The 14,144-nt window shown below is 37.9% G+C and overlaps 1 long non-coding RNA gene across 2 annotated transcripts in view; it reads left to right on the forward strand.

Moving 5' to 3' along the window:
- LOC106504490 (uncharacterized) overlaps positions 1-14,144 on the forward strand; it is a 754,869-nt gene that overhangs the window by 566,117 nt on the left and 174,608 nt on the right. Inside the window, exons 6-7 of one of the 2 annotated variants that reach the window (XR_014810930.1) lie at positions 8,241-8,298; positions 9,277-9,397. The exons of the other annotated variant lie outside the window; for it this stretch is intronic. This is a non-coding gene — a long non-coding RNA (uncharacterized LOC106504490). The remainder of the gene's footprint in view (positions 1-8,240; positions 8,299-9,276; positions 9,398-14,144) is intronic. 2 annotated transcript variants of the gene reach the window in all.

Consider the following 14,144-nt stretch of genomic DNA (forward strand, 5'->3'; position numbering starts at 1 on the left):
ATACTAGGAAAGACCTGGTTATGAACTAAACTCACAGGGGCTTCCCTGGTAAGAGAATGAGTCAGCCCTCTACTACTTCTTCCTTGCAAAGGGGAGGTGACTGGTTGGTTTGATCTTTTAAAGGATGTTTTTAATATTCCAGGTGTCCAAATGGATGAAAAATTACAGGCATTTTAACCAAATAAGTCTTCCATTGATTATTTATGTTTCCAGGTCCATTTGTGATTCCTAAGATTAATGCAATCCCAGTCAGATGTGTTGTGGGTTGTGCCCAACTGACTTGAGGTTTTAGGTCTGCATAACCAGATTGTGGGGCTGAAGACCAGTTCAAATCTCCCAGCCACATTTTCCACTCTAGTACTGTGGGAATAATGGGACTCGAGGGATTGCTTTTTGAGATTGTCTCCTTCTATAGGGGAGCACATGGTCCTGGGATTCACTGTAGGTTCTAAGGGTAGCACAGTCAAACCTAAACCTGCTTAATGACAAAGGAAGCATGAGGAAGCTGATATCTGGTGAATGCAAAGAGCCTGGGGTTACATACCTCAGTTGTCCTCAGTCTGCTCCCAACAATTCACACAATCTCACTCTTCTAGTTAGAAATGATATTAAACCAGTCTAGCTATTCCTTTTTTTTTTTCCCAAGGCTGCCTTTCCATAAATACTTATTAAATACTTACTATATTCTAGATGTTCAAGGCAGTTGAAATTCATAGAGATGATTTAGAGCTGGGTCAAAAATGGACTATGCCAGAGTTTCCATCATGGCTCGGTGAAAACGAATCTGATTAGTATCCATGAGGACATGGGTTTGATCTCAGGCCTTGCTCAACTGGTGTGTAGGCCAGCGGCTATACCTCCAATTTGACCACTAGCCTGGGATCCTTCATATGCTGAGGATGCAGCCCTAAAAAGACAAAAAAAAAAAAAAAGTCTATGTCCTGAAGAATTCATATTGAATGGATTACCTCTGGATATAAATTTCATATGTAGTGATGGGGCCCATGCTGCTGATGGGTTGACAGTGAATCTCATTTCCCTTGGACCACATCCTTCTGGGGAGGAAGCCAAGGTTATCTTATTTATCTCTCCACTGCCAGAACCTAGTATGGAGATCTGCACTAACTGAATAAGCTCCCTCCAGTTAACTGCCAGGCTCTACCACTGTGCTGCACTCACACACGCTCAAAAATGTCTCATTTGAATCAACATGAAGAGCTGTTTGTTTCCATTCTGTTCTTTAAAAAGGTTCTTTTATAAATGAAAAGCCCTGCAAAGCAAAAATTACAATGCAACCCATGCTAAATGTGACTGAGATGGCAAAGATCTCAGATCCAATGACCATAATCAAGAAGCAAGAGAGGTGTTTAAGAAAAATAATCCGGAGACACAGAAGGGCCATCGGAGGGCGTTTTCAGAAAGCTTTCTTCGCCAGAGACCCCTTTATAAGAAGCAACAGTCAGAACTACTTACCCACTCTGAAGGAAGCATTCTAATCTAAATCCAGCTCAAAGCATGAGATGGATGTTTTCACAATGGAGTGGGAAATTCTTTCTCTCTCGTCCAATCTTTGATGGCATAGAAGGAGCTTGCTGGCTCTTTGCTCTTATCCAGAGGTACTGCCAAACGGCACAATTGAATCTTAATGCCTACCCTGCCAGCATCAGCACCCCTGTGTCTTGTCTGTTGAACAATGCCTAAGAGGGGTAAACTCTGGAAGGCATCGAGACTGTCCCTGTTGGGCATTGAACTCGCTATCCCCTCCCCCAGGACTATTTGTCCTTCTGTGTTAGGAGGAAAAAACTTTCTGTCTTGCAACTTCACTTTCACTCACTAATCCCAAACACTGAGTTCCACATCTCCTAATCAGCAAACATTGGCTAACTTACTATCTGCTTCCCATTGTATTAGGCCCCAGAGTATATCATAATTTGAGTTCTCCTAATTTGGGGATACCCTATGTTTTTATCATATGAAACTTTATAAACAACAATTATTGAATTATATTAGCCCAAGCACCAAGTACTCTTTGAAAATGTTTTGGTGTTTACAGTGTGCTTTCATATGCATGGTCTGACTTGAGTTTCAACAATATTATGAGGCAGGTGGGGAGGGAATATTATGCTTATTTTATTGCTAAAGAAACAGTGGCTCAGGGAAGTTATTTGATTCACCCAACCAGAATCCCATGCCTAATAGGAATGGAGTTGGGGCATATCTGACAATAATTTCCATTCAAACAAACTCCATTACATGCCAAATTGGTCCTTGTGCTCTAGGGATTCTGAGCTGAAAGAATTAACCAACATGGGAAATCTGAATCTTGAATAGAATATCTTTCAATCATCAACACCCGTACCATTAAATATTGATTTGTTTCCTAACATCTCCATATAAAAGTCACCCAGATATTTACTGATCCTTATTTCCACAAATACCCTACAGCAAACAGATTAGCCAAGGAACATTTTGTTCCGTACTGTTAATTATGTTCTTCTGGAGAATATTAAGAACCAAGCTTGAATGAAGCATTGGAAAGTGGGGGTTGACCCCCTGCTCCTCCTTGGGGCTGGGGGGCAGGTTAACATTTGCCTCTGGCAGATAAAACAAGGCTCCTTGGCCCTCAAAGAGCCTCCTAGCTACATTGGCCTTTGCTCTGTGAACCCTGCCCTCTTATTTACAATAGGACATTTCTAAAACAAAACCAACATTTGTGAAAGGTCAGCTGCCATGAAAAGCAGAGAATATCAGCGAAAGTGACAGGAAGAAGATAAACAAACTGGAAAACATCTGTCTCCAATGTTTACCCAGGCTGGCCATTTTGGGAGAATGGCCTAGGGGGCTAACAGCTAGGACTTTGGAAGGTAAAGTTCCTGCCCTCCCCTCCCTACTCCTAGATGTTAAGGGGGCATGTAGAAGCTGGCTTACTTTGTGGCTGTTCCTATTTATGCTTCTGATTATTTATATATTATCCTGTCTAGTGTTAACACTCACAAAGGACCATTCTTTGAAGACATATTTAAAAGGGGTAACTTAAAGTAACAATTTAAGGTAGTGAACTAGGGGGTAGGGCAGGGGTTGGGGAAGGTGAGAGGAGAGGGCAGAAAAGGCATTGCTTTTTCTGACTACTCATGTGCTGCACAGCTATTTTTTTTTTTTTTTTAAAGGCTAGTCATTGCCGCACAATCAAGCAAGAACAGTGCATCTAGAAAGAACAGTGCCCAGACGGTTGAGCTATCAAAGCCCAAAGCACACTTGTTCCATGATCCTTCCTGGGTCTCTTCCAGTCCCGTTCTAATAGGTCTAAAGTGCTCATTTTGTCCTATTGCAGATGCTCTTGCCTTGGGGAGGGCTGCATCTGAAACCCTATCAATATGGTACTGACTGTACAAATCTCACAAGCTTGAGTGAGGTTATCACTCAATTGTCAGTGATGGTTACAGAAAGCACAGAAACCAATGATGCTTTAGGTGGCCCAGAGACCCCCCAAAGAGGATGTATATGCTTACTGAGCCCATTCTGAGCTCCAGTGGAGACTATGATTTATTCAGATATTATTAGATGAATCTTATGGCAGCATCTATCATGAGAGACAAACTTCCTCTAGATTTACCATAAGGTTCTGGACTTTGTCTTTGAAATCAATATCATAAGATATTAATGTTTCTATATAGGTCAGTGCCAAAGATTTGCGGTGTGGCACTGCTAAAATTTATTAATTTATAATAGCAGTAAGGATAATTCCTGGAAATTTTTGCTCTTTCAAGAATAGTTGAAGGCCCTCCCCTTCTTAAAAAAACCTGGCTTATTATAATTGTGATCTGCATATCCTGGGGGCTAAATCATTTTCCTTGAAATGAAGCTAACAATTAAATCTTGATAAAAAAGTTGCCTATAACATTGGTAAGAATCCTATCTCTTGTAACGAACTTATAAATTCTACTTAATAATTTTTTGGATTGTATAGGATTTTGTGAAAGATCTTAATTATATTATTTATGCTATTTCTCTTTATCAACTTTTTTACTTTTCATGTATTTGCAGACATGCATCCATAAATGAAAGTATAGATATAAGTATGTATGTCACATATATACTATATATCATGTATATGTATAAATATCTTTCTCACAGCCACACTGACACCTACTCCACACACACACACACACACACACACACACACACACACACACAGCTTTTCCTCACATAAACTTCCCTTTTTTTAAATCAAGTTTCTCTCCTATACTGAGGATGTCTTAGCACTGACTTCCATTTTTGTTCCTATTGCCAATACACCACTATTTTGTCAAACGTTTGTGTCATCTTTTCATGAAGGAAGAGCAGCAAAGAAGTAAAGAACTTTTAGATTTGGGTCAAGCTAACCTGGTTCAAATCCTAGTTCTTCCTTTTACAGGCTCCATGACTTTAGATAAATCACCTAAATTTCCTGAGCTTCTGTTTGTTCAGACTTTAGTTGAATTCGGTGTCATAATACCTACTGTATAGATTTTTGCATCTGTGTTTATGGGCAAGTTGCTGCTGAGGCTCAGTAATAATGCCTGTTGTTGTTACTACTATAATTAAAACTATAACTGATAAATCACATTAACTTTTTCTATTTATAATATATTATCAATAATAATGATTGCTCTTGGGAAGATGGGATAGCACAGTGAAGAGTTTATGGATCTACTGTTTGAAAACCTGGATTTTTTTTTTACTTAAGGAGATGTTCTTATTTTCTAAACAAGGAAACAGGGATGACAGTATTCTAATAGCTAAATTCTTGTACTTGCCCTGCGTCTTCACAGTGTTGGGGTGAAGATAACTGTAGTTAAGGAAATAATATAGGTAAATGTTCTTTAGGAATTGTAACATGATCTCCAAATGTCAGTTACTGTTCTTGCTGCATCTCATTATCTTTGACAAAGAAGATAGGGTGGATTTACTTTGAATCCCATCCCATAAGTTTTCAAATTTTACACACACAATTTAGATGGAGTAGTCAAAGATCCTTACAATATAGTCTAAGATAATTTTATGGTAATGGTCCCTCAGAGCAAGGTTAGGATAAAATTTTAATTTGAATAGTTTTATTGTTCAGATCCATTAATAATTTCTGTTGACCAGATGAGTTAAAACGTAAGCCAGGTACATCAACATATACCACAGGTAATATCTTTAACAGGTTTCTTTGGAGGAGGAGGTTCTTTTTGTGCAATTACCATCAAGAGGATCATGCAATTCAGGCTCTACCTCTCATAAGCTGATGATCCAAAGCCAACTGCATTAGCCTCAGAGCCCTCATTCCTTCCACTTAAGATAGTGGGAGTGGCAAGCGTTGCGTTAAGTGATCTTTTTCTAAGATATCTGCCAGATCTGAAATGGAATCATTTGCTGAAGACAGAGGTGAGTATACTTACACACATGGGGAATACATGCATGTGACATTTTTACATATATGTACATGTAAAAGGAAAGCACTCATTTTGAGAGAGGAATAAAACAAAAATATGATATACATTTAAAAATTAAAATTAAGGTTAGGTAATACCACTTATCTGAGAGAAAAAAAATAATCCTTTGGTTAACACTACCAAATCCAAATCTGATTCTTAAAAATGCACTGACTCTCCTTTAAATCATGGTTCTCTTAATTAGGGTCATTGCTACAAATGAAAGCTGATTTGGGTGCTCGTCTAATAAGAAAATGCCAGTTACGGTATATTATCAACCCCGACTTGCCAGGCATTGAATTTCCTGATATGGTCTGCTGGGAACCTTAAATGAACAAGAGCAATTATAAACCTAAAGTCTGCAGCCATTTGTTGGCATTATCTCAGGATAATTTCCCTGAAACATTCATGATGAAATGCAAAGGTAGATAATTTAAAAATCCATTTAAAATAGCTGTGGTATAATTTAAGCTAAGGTCTTTATAGTGGACATTACAGCAAGACAGTGCATTTTGAAATGGATCCTTTACAAATGATCTTTTCTTAGCTATCATTGCCATCAGAACCACTTTAAACAAGTTTAAATAATTTTCTTCAGTATGACATGAGTAAAGCAAAAAACATTGGTACTATTTGGTATTTGTTTAAATGAAAAAAAATAAAATTCATCTTAACAAAAAGTCTGCCAATGTCTCATAATCACCCAAAGGAAAGAAAAGAACTGAAAAATAATTAAGAACATTTCTACATTTTTCTCTCTTAGTCTTTATTTCTTTCTTGGTTTAACATGTTAAACCTTAATTTCTTTAGGTGACTTGAACAGCAGATGAAAAGGTGAAGGCATGGTTATTTTGTGGAAACAAAAGTGTGATAGCTCTATAGAAAGAAAACTGATTTTACTTTACCTTTAATTTTCTTTCTATCAAATAACTCCCCCTCTATCAAATATGTCCCACAATAAATGCTAAATGGAAGCATAATGAAACAGAAGTGAAATTTATAATTAGCTACTAAGATAAACAAGTATTGAAATTACGACGCCATAATCGTGGAAGTTTCTTTCCATCTCTCTATCCCTCTCTTTTTAATTTATCCTCATATACATTCTTGAGCAGGGACTGAATATCAAGATTAAGGTTCAATACTAGTCCCATTTTATCGTTGATCTCTCAACCCAGAAAATATGGGTTTATAATGGAAGTCCTGACACAGGCTGTGCTCTAATAAACTATAAGATGGACCAATAAACTACAGAAAGAGCCTATTACCAAGAACCATTACCACTCAGAGAACAGAGCAAAATTTATTTTGTTCTGAATCTTGCTGGAGAACGCTAACATAATACAGGCAATTTTAAACTTTGCATTGTGTGGAAGGAAAACCATCCCACGCATATCCCAGAGGAAAGAAAGCCCTGGACTCCTGGAGAGGGGGCCTCTACATATAATATCTCATCTATCTCACATCAAAGTGGAAATGGACTCATCTCTAAAGGAAACTCACATTGGGGTGATGCAGAAAATGCTGTGGATGATACCTATGATTGGTTTTAAAGAGAACCAGTTGAGAGATGGTTAACATGCACATTGTTTTGTAGCTTTGGTAGTGTCCTGGCATTCTGTGGTCTTTTTCTCATCCTGGAAGAATGATGGGTTACGTTAGAAGTAATGCAACAGTCACCCCTCAACATTTAATTTTAGTCACTTCTTATTTTTTTAAATTCTCTATTACCATCTTTCTCATAATATTCTGATCACTTAGTAATGACAACATGTGGATAATGGTCACTTCATGTTACTCACAGTAAAATGATGAATTGTGGTTGAACCCGCTGCCTCCAAGGCCCAGCTTCGGACCCTTGAACCCATTCTTCTCCCGTATATCAGTTTTGGGTTGAGTACAGAGCCATTGTTAGTCACAGTACAACGTTCATAATTTCTTGATATTAAACTCAAAGTCTTACTTTTTTAAGATGAGCTTTCAGAAAGATAGATGCATACACTTTCAGTTTTGAGGACATGATGTCTAGGTGATGCTACTTCCATTATTATCAATCTCCTACCTTCTTCCAGATGGTAGTGACTGACTCAGATTCATCCTAGGGCTTTTTGCCTCTTATTTTTGCCCCACTGAAAATTGCACTTCTCATTTGCTTTCTCAGAATTAAACATTGATTTTTTTCCCCCGAATGATTTCCTGCCGTACAATTCAGTCTTGGCATCCAAACCCCTACCATCTCTTGGTTGTCACATTTACATTTCTATAATGCCCTCTGCCCCCCCATCACACTTGTCACACAAGCTCCATCTTGGCCAATGCTGACTTTGGGGATAGAGTGGATAGAGTGGAACTACTTCTTAGCAAAAGCTGAACAAACTGTGTATCTATATTAAAAGCAAACTCACAGACCAAACATCTAACATCATCATAAAATCAAACAGCTCAGGCAAGTGTTTTATGCATACTTACAAATTATATGCTAGGAAAGAACAACAACAACAAGAAAATATATCAAGGAGTAAGAAAGAAACAGTGGTGAGTCAATACATCCTATACAAAGATCTTTCTTCACTACTCTGTCATCTTTCTCTCAGCTTGTTGGTTGTTACAGTAAATAATTAGAGGGAGAGCAATTCTGAGCCATTTTATGTGAACATTGTTAAAAGAAATAAAGGTGAAAGCAGACAAACATTTAAAAAAAAAACTACTAAGAAACCATGAACAGAAATGGCTAATTATAGATCTGCTATTAATAAAATGTATTTTTTCTCCTTCTTGAAACAGGATTTTTGTTTGATAATTAACAGACCTACAGGGCCCATTACGTTTGCAGACTCTGAAGGTATTGATCCCTCTGTCTCTTGCTGTCACACTTGTTCTTTCTGGGTCTTCTTCCTCTGAGCATTTGGCTGATTTCATAATTGAAGGGTGGAGTGAAGACTGGGGAAGTCACCAGAGCTGACCTGCTCTATGAGGGACAAGCATGGTGTCTGCTGGGGCTGTGAGAGGAGGGCTACTCAGTCATCCATTCCATTTTCCTGCTTTATTTTATTTTATTTTACTTCATTGGTGATGATTTTCACAATAGTAAGATTCCTCATTGGGGTGTGGCTTTGAAAAAAAAAAGCACTCATAAAAATATGCAGTTAATCTGAACACATTCTCTATCCCTGGGGATATATTTATCCTTTCAAACGAATGGTTCCATTTAACCCAGTTAGAGCTGTGTTTCATCAATTAAAAGCAATGGAAGGCAGGAGTTCTCCCTGTGGCTCAGTGGGTTAAGAACCCAACTAGTATCCATGAAGATGTGGGTTTGATCCCTGGCTTCCTTCAGTGGGTTAAAGATCCAGCATTGCCAAGAGCTGTGGTGTAGGTCAGAGATGCAGCTTGGATTCTACATTGCTGTAGCTGTGGTGTAGGCAACAGCTGCAGCTCTGATTCGACCACTAGCCTGGGAATTTCATATTGCTGCAGATGCAGACCTAAAATGAGAAAAGAAGAAAACAAAAAAGAAAAGCAATGGAGGGCAAACAATTTTTGCAACTAGGAATGCCATTTATAGTCCAGAAACTCCTGGGTTGGGGTGAATATGATAATGAGACATCTCCCCGTTGCATAAGAAGGTTTTACTTTGAGCTGAAGCATCTAAAAAGGGCATCTTCTTGCCTCTTATTAGGGACCAAGTCTAGATCTGAGAGGACTCAGAATTTTTCTTCTTAGAATATGAATGGTAGGAGGTGGGCTTAACTTGGAAGGCATTTAAGAACAAGATACGTGTTTCAATCCATCTTAATGAATCATGAATTCTTGTCTGAAGGGCATGTTGACTGTCAGAAGACAGTTTTTTTAACTCCTGATGACATTCAGACTTCACTGGCAAACAGCTCCTATGAATATTCTGACCAGTATGCAAACACCCACCAACCATCTCATCTCAGGTAAGGTGCACTTGTGCAAGCAAAAGTCAAAAAATAGATGCAGTGGGAAAATTATAGAACATCTTATCTTTCTTATTCTCCTAAAGATTGAATTTTTTAAAAGACCTTATATTAATGGTAGGAGACATTTTAGTGCTGAAGAGCTGTTCCATATTGGATACAGAGTGAAATGATTTTGCTTTCATCTTGATTGCAGATGTCTTTCTTATGGATTTTGCACACAGTAGGACCTCTTTCTTGGTGATAATATATATTTTTTAAATAACATACTCTGGGGGGGGTCAATCAAATAAGAAAAAAGAGAGGAAGTACTTAGTATTAAATTTCTATGCCTCTTTCCACTGTCTCAAATTTGCTGGAGAGAGTTGACAGAATGTGTTGTGAAATCAGTGATGAGGACAGACTCTCATTCCTTTATGTGGTCAGATTAACAAAACAGGTTAAGGTTGAGGGAGTTGGAAACAAGTGATAGTTACAGGAGAATAAGGTTCGATCTGTTCTGACAACCTGGCCATGAAAAGCCTTTTAATTGAGACAGAGCCACAGAAGCTCCATGATCTAACAGGAGGTAACCCTTGAACACCAGGAATTTATACAAGGCATGAGCTCCTTTGTGGCCCTGGACTTTTGGGGTGTCCCCTGCCATGACGTTCTGTGGAGAATCAGACTAGACCACCAATGTAACATTTGCATGTGTTGCCTGCCTTATCACAAACATCACCTTGCCAGTAAGACCAGAGATGGACTCCTAACATCTGGGACACATTGTCAAAAGAAAAACTGAAAGGCAGCTACTTGCCTAAGCTGTCACTCAGACCCTATCTGAGTGCTGGGTTTTCTGCATCCTTGACTAACCAGGCTCCTCGGAGGAATGTAATCTGAATGTCTTTATCTCTTTGGCAATGTTCATGGCTGGTCTTTTTCTTTTTTCTTCTTTCTTTCAGCCAAAATCCTGAACAATAATTTGATTCTTTATGTTAGACAGGACTCTTAATGGTCATTTCTGAAGTTTAGCTAGTTCATAACCTCTGTAATCACTAGGCTCGGCATTTTCCTTCCTGAAGAAGCTAAGAGAACAGGCAGGAATCTGTCCGCATCCTCGGCCCCGGTCGCCCCTGCTTTCATCCTCCTCTCTCCCACACATGCCCTCACTGCTCCACGACTCACTCACCAAGGCAGGTCTGTCAGTGGCAGTGAGAGGTCGACATCAAAGCACGTTCCCCGCCAGTGGCTCGCCTCTAATGCTGGCATTACAGAGAGGAACAGAGAGAGTATGTGTGAGAGAGAGAAGGGCCAAGAGAGTGAGCGAGGGAGAAGTACCAAGTGATTGAATGGCCTCTCACACAGAAGGAGCCTGAAGAATAGAACAAAACCTTCCATTCTCTCCCTCTTTGTAATAAGCCTGGGCAAATGGGCATGTGCGGTGCATAGCTGAGTTTGAACTGCATTAGCACTCTTTCAGTTTACAAACAAGAGGCCTAATTTAGAAGAAAAATCTCCTATCTGATTATTTCTTTGTGTTCATCCATGTGGAAAAAATGTCTGTTGGGTGGGGGGTGCGGGAGGTGCTGAAGGTGGCTTATTAGCTCCCAGGCTGAATCCATGATTGTGACGGGCAGTTGGGAGATCATTATTCATCTTTAACTTCCAGACAAATAAATAAATAAATAAAGGATTGGTAGTTTTGAGCACTCACTGAACATATTAAGCAAACCCTCCTGTCGATCTCTCTAACCAGCTTCTTCCCCACAAACAACATAACAAATCCTTGTAGTATGGGATCAAAAATCTCCTTTTTCTTAATTATATATCATGGCAATATGAGAGGATGCAATTAGGGTGACTGATAGATGGAACACTCCAGAGAGTTTCTTGAAATCTTCAGGGTTAGCAAAACCAGCTCAAGTACCAAGTCTGGGTCCTGACTGGCTACAGTGTAGGCCACAGATGCTGCCATCAAGTTTGTCAAGTGATCAGCTCAAATGAGTTGGGAAGACAGGAAGGAAGCTTTATGGAAAAGATAAAGGGTTGTTAAGTTTTATTTTCAAATAATTACACAAATCTCCATTGGGAAGGTTTACTGAGTTCTCAAAAATGAATGAGGGGAGGAATGTAAGATAGAAAAGACTGCGTGATAGAAAGTGTTCTTTCCTTAAGGCAATATCTGAGCCTACCCTAACCTAGGCGAGGTAGAACTCTGTTATAGAAGAACATGCCTTTGGCCTTTTGGTGATAAAGTATGTTTTAGGGAGAGACAAGATGAGCCCAGATGTTGGCCTTAGAGTGTGTCTTATCTTTTGTTCTATTTTATTTTTTAATATTGAGGTATAGTTGATTTACGATGTTGTGTTCATTTCTGCTGTACAGCAAAGTGATTCAAATATATGTATATATATATAAAATTTTTGTATTCTTTTATATTATTGTCTTTCATTTTAGGCAGTCTCTTTGATCACTCTCACATGGACACATTTTCCTACATTCTTAGAAGCATTTCTTGAGTCCTCTGGGATCTTAGAAGTGTGGTTGAACAATGCACAAATCCACAGCTTTAGGAAAACAACAGGGAGATTTAAGCTTGTAGACCTGTTAAGAATGAGAACTGAATAGTGATGTCAAGCTTGGTGAATATTTTCACTGGAGATCTAATTCTAGAGACAGTACTAGATCCTAGGTCCTCAATAGTTCAGATGCCTTCTTTCTTGAAGGCAGGAAGAATACACATATATTTCATTTCAAATGTGACCACTGATTGGTAGTGATTACTTAGAAAATAGGCTGAATGGACTTCTAGGGTCATGTCTGGGCTCAGTGTCATGATGCTATGTTAGATTATTGATTTCTGTGTGTGCATGTTTGTGTGCATGTATTTATGTGTCATCCAGGGCAGTGGCATGCACGCTAAGTTTTGCTATTCTTGAATTGGATTATCTAAAGAATCATTTTATTCCTTGAGATTCTGGACACTAGAGGGCTATGTTTTACCTCTGTTTTGTGTTGTAATTGATAATTGTCTTTCTTTTGGAGCATTAGTGTAACAGACACTGTGGGTCTTGTCTTCCTTGAATTTACCCATTGAAGGAAAAATCAGTTTCTCCCCCAATTTTGCAGGGAAAGGAGTTGATCTTGCTTTATACATGTCAGTTGATGAGGAAATAGGCATATGAGGTCATTCTGGTCAAGAAAGTCTCTTTCCTAAGTCACAATTTGTTCAATTTTATTTGCTTTAATGAGTGATTCAAAAGAAGTCATTCTTTTTGGGTCTTTGTTTTGTGAGAAGGTGATGATTAGAGCTGTTCTCTTACTCTTAAAGAAGGGAACTCTGGGAAAAGCTTTCCTCTTCTGCCTCTGGCCATTGTTGTGTGAAAATATGCTTCTTAGAGCTATCCAGCTATCTTACAACTACAAAAGGATGAGTCAGAACAAATGCTGAAATTCTCAAATGCTGGCATGCTGAACAATTAGATTGTCTCTAGGTATAATGCACACTTCCTGTTTGCATGGGTTAATGAAACAAATAACAAGGAAGGATTTAATACAGAAACAAATCACAGGCTTATAGCATGTGATAGTTAAATGGTATGATGAAATAATACATAAAAGATGGTTTACCTTAACAGTTTTTACTAGTTTAATGAGGTATAAATGGCAGACAATAAGCTAAGCATATGAAAAGTATAATGATTTTTATCAGTTTTGACACATGTATACACATGTAAATATGGTTTTCAGTGTTAAAATCTTTTATAGATAATTGTAATGGTGTTGTTTGTAAATTTGTTTCTGTTTATTCATTGATAATATATTTACAGATATGAATTTTGTGTATTAGTATTGTATCCTGAAACCTTTACAAACTCAGTTATTCTTGTATTTTTTTCTAGGTTATATTGGATTTCTTATAAACAATCACATGAACAATGAATAAATCAAGTTTTTATTTTCTCCTTTGCAAACTGGATGCATTTTTGATTTTTTTCCTTGCTTTACTCCATTGGTTAGAAGCCCCATATAATGTTGAATAAAGATGATGAGAGTAGACATTCATGTCTTATTCCTACTCTAAGGGGAAAAATTTTATTCTTTCACCAATAAATGTGATGTAAGCTATAAATTTTTGTAAACATCCATTATAAGGTGGAGGAAGTTCCCTTCAATTTCTAGTTTGCTGAAAATGTTTGATCAGAATTATATTTAAGTGCTTACTTTTATATGGATAGAAATGATCATAATAGTTTATCACTTTTGGTTAACATAATAGATCACGTTGATAGATCTTTGAATGTAAAACAAAACCTACTTTCCTCTAATAAACCCCAATTCATCATGATGTGTTATCATTCGTATAAATTGTTAGTTTCAATTTGCTAAAACATTATCTAGAGTTTTTGCTTCTTTATTCAAGTACAAGCTTCTTTTCTTGTAACTTATTTGTCAGAATTTGATCTATAGGTAATGCTGGGGTCATAAAATACACTGGAAAGTGTTATCTTCTCTCAATGGTAGAACTTGTGAAGAATTGGAATCAGTGTTAGTATTTTCTTTTTCTTAAATATTCGGTGATATTTCTGCAGAATCTAAACCTCTCGCATTCCTGATATTTTTAATTTATGTCTTCTCTGTTTTCTTTTACTGATAAGGCTAGCTAAAAATTTGTCAATTTTAGAGTTCCCATCATGGCTCAGTGGTTAACAAATCCGACTAGGAACCATGAAGTTGGGGGTTCGATCCCTGGCCTTGCTCAGTG

Source organism: Sus scrofa, chromosome 7 (assembly GCF_054392235.1).
Source record: "Sus scrofa isolate SSC_HxYL_T2T_F1_AM1 chromosome 7, Sscrofa_HxYL_maternal_Yorkshire_Landrace_v2.0, whole genome shotgun sequence".
Taxonomy (NCBI): Eukaryota; Metazoa; Chordata; class Mammalia; order Artiodactyla; family Suidae; genus Sus; species Sus scrofa.